The sequence below is a fragment of the Hipposideros armiger genome, unplaced genomic scaffold (genome assembly GCF_001890085.2).
Source record: "Hipposideros armiger isolate ML-2016 unplaced genomic scaffold, ASM189008v1 scaffold_930, whole genome shotgun sequence".
Taxonomy (NCBI): Eukaryota; Metazoa; Chordata; class Mammalia; order Chiroptera; family Hipposideridae; genus Hipposideros; species Hipposideros armiger.
In genome coordinates, this window is record NW_017732280.1 from 591,954 (window position 1) to 595,217 (window position 3,264).

Below are 3,264 nucleotides of genomic sequence, written 5' to 3' on the forward strand. Positions count from 1 at the left end.
CCCCAGTTCCCCAATAAAAATCTTAAAAAAAAAGACAGAGATTGTATTGGGAGAGTATAGAGAAGTCTGTCTTTCCCACACCTTACCACCGCATTACATTCATAGGACTCAATTGTAATAATAATGATCATCATTGAGACAGCTGCATGATACAAATCATCTGTGAGGAGGAGTACGAGGAGAAGTCCAAAAAAAGGAAGAGAGACAAAAACAAGAACGCTGGGGGAATTTGAAGCCTCTGATACCAACAACTAGAGCCAACATTAAACAAAGTCCAACTCCTGGCTAGATTACCATACGTCCTCATAACTAGAGACCTATTTACCTCGGTTCCTATTACTTGATAAGACATTAAGACATGTCTGGCTTTCAACAAAAAAAGTTACTAGGTACACCAAAAGGTAAGGGGAAAAAGAACAAAACACACACATATACACACAGTCTGAAGAGACAGCAAGTATCAGAACTAGATGCAGATATGACATAGATGTAGAATTCTCATCTAGGAAATTTGTAATCATTATGATTAGTATAAATATTTTAATGGAAAAGTAGACAACATTCAAGAAAAGTTGCGTAATATAAGCAGAGATGGAAACTTTAAGGAAGAATTTTTAAAACTCTAGAAATAAAAAAAACCCCAAAAACCTGTAACATAATGCTTTTCTTTCATGGGCTCATCAGCAGACTGGACACAACTGAGGAAAGAATCAGTGAGCATGAAACCAGGTTAACACTTCCCAAACTATGCAAATGAATGGAAAAAAGGACTAGGATTATGACTGGGAATAAGAGTAGAGGGTGGGAAGGTAAGAATTAGAGCTGAGTTGTACAAATAAGATGTTGCTGTCAGTAAGGAGGCAAAGTTATAAATAGCTAATTCATGCGGAGATCTGAAGACAAGAAAATAGCCACTAGGTTAAAGGTGGGTCAGAGATCATGAATTAGGGATTATGGAAAAGGCACGAGTGATGGAGGACCACTGTTACAAACTTTGGTCATATGAGAAAGGAAGCAGCCACACAGGTCACATCATCTATGTACAGGGGGCGGTTGCTGAGGCCTGTTCGTCATGGGCTGCCCACAGTGAGACCAGAGTGGACAGACGCTAACGTAGTCCTCAGCAGGAAATCTGGGAATACTGACGATCCATAGCATTTGCCCAGATTGAGGAAATATTAAAAACAGTTTCCGTTGTTTTTTTTTTTTTTTGGAAAACAGCTTTCAAATGAGGCACTGGAGAAAAGGTGTTCAGGCAAATGAGTTACAGTTCCTGAAAAACTACAAAATCCTCTTCCAGATCTATTGTTTTTTTTTGCTCTTACCTTTGACACTCTATTTTTACTTTTTTTAGTCTTTTCAATCTCTTCAGGAGTGCAAGTATGGAAATGCTATGAAACAGAATTCATTCAGCTTTTTAGTGCTTGGATTGTTAACATAAAAATAGTAACATACCTTGTTTCTGTTGGGCCAGGGTAACACCAACATTCCCTTCATTGGCACAGGACTGTACTTTTATACCTAACAGAATAGTAGAAATCTTAGTATTAATTTATTTAAGCAGGTTTATTTTGAGAAAAAAAGTGTTAGAATACTGTATCAGTTTGCATGAAATGTACAAATTATTGGTAATACCTGTTTCTCCATCCTGCTTTAGCCTGATCATACCATGCTAAAATATGAAACAGTGAGGGAAGGGGCAGGAGGAAGGTTCTAATATGCGGCCTGTATACATCATATTTCTCTAAAGTCGTGATTTTGCACAAAAAGAATGAAATACACTGCTTGTCAACTGCACTGAGTGTATTTCCCCCGTCACTCCCTCCTCAAATGCTGAGATACCATCCCTCAATTCTCACTGTATTTCTGAAGATTTTGAATCTGAGTGATCCTGATTTCTACTCTGGACTTCAGCTTTATGTTAGTGGAAAGANCTCCTTTGGGACCCTGGGGACCAAGAGGCAAGCGCAGGGCATTCTCACCATTCCAGTATGGACCAAAGCATATTTTCTGAGTCACAGTGAGGATGCCATAGCAATACGTGAAAATTCAAAGTTTTTAACCACTTTCCAGGGAAGAAGCAGCTATGGCTTATATGGGTGCTCACCCACAATAGGAAGAACAGCAGCAGCCAGCTACATCATACTTGTTTTGTGTAAGCACACGGGGCGGGGGGCGGGGCACGCACTAATTCCTTCTGCTTATTTCCGAGCAAGAGGAGAAAAGGAAGAAGAAACATTTAAAACGCTACTTTATTTTTATCAATAATGTTCTTTAATTCAGTCTCTCGATTTGATTGCCATGAAGGCCCATGAGTCAGGTATTAGCATCCCCACTTTATAATACCTTGCCTGAGATCTCAACATGAGTAAGGTAAGGTTTCTCAGTGGTGCTGGTGCATGACCAGGCAGCCAGGTTTGCCTGGGCTTAAATGTTAACGCCTCTCCTCTGATTTTCAGAAATGACCCAGCTCAAACAGTAAGCGGTATGGTCACTCCTCCATGGACCATTTGTAGCCCATCCTAAATCAATTGAATCAAAATACATGGGGCTGGCATTGGGGCCAGAGACCTTTATTCTAAAGAAATGAGCAGCCAGTCTTCATGTAAACAGTGAAGTTGGGATTTCGGCCCAGGGTTCTCCATATCCAAAACACATGTGAGTTTTATTAGACATTAGCTCTTAGAAAGATGTCTATATGTGTGCTGGTAGCAAATTTAGAAATATACAAGTTGGTGTTTCTAAATTGTTTACAGTTTTAAATAATAAGCTAAAGCCTCAAACATGATTTAACATGTTTGAAATGGAAGGCTAGAAGCTCTCTTATACCAGCAAAGGAGCTATTTTTCACAATTTGCTAATATAAATGTTGTAAACCATGTGATTCATATTTATTAAATATGGTTTGTATTTCATTTTGTGTGTGTTAACAGCTGAAGGAACACAAGGCTAGGTGCAAGGAGTTGACCATTAGTTTCTCTATTATTTCATCACCAATAAAATTCCTTTGAACTATGAATTTCCTAATATAGCACACTGAAATAAGTGAAATAAAAAAATATTTTCACCAGTAGGTATAACAGGAAGAAATGGAACATAGTACAATCTGTAAATAAAGAAAATTCATCATGAAAAAGCACATATCCTTCAGAATAATTTTGAATACGGTCCTGCTCTCCATCACTTAACTTCCTATTGTTTTGGTAGCATATGTTTCCCGGGTTTGCTTCTTAATTTCTCTCCCTTTCCTTGACGTTATCCAAA

At 38.4% G+C, this 3,264-nt stretch overlaps 1 long non-coding RNA gene across 2 annotated transcripts in view; it reads right to left on the minus strand.

Moving 5' to 3' along the window:
* LOC109375333 (uncharacterized) overlaps positions 1 to 1,523 on the minus strand; it is a 109,523-nt gene extending 108,000 nt beyond the window's left edge. For both annotated transcript variants that reach the window (XR_002122548.1, XR_002122549.1), the window contains exon 1: positions 1,456 to 1,523. This is a non-coding gene — a long non-coding RNA (uncharacterized LOC109375333). The remainder of the gene's footprint in view (positions 1 to 1,455) is intronic.
* Between the last annotated feature and the right edge of the window lie 1,741 nt (positions 1,524 to 3,264).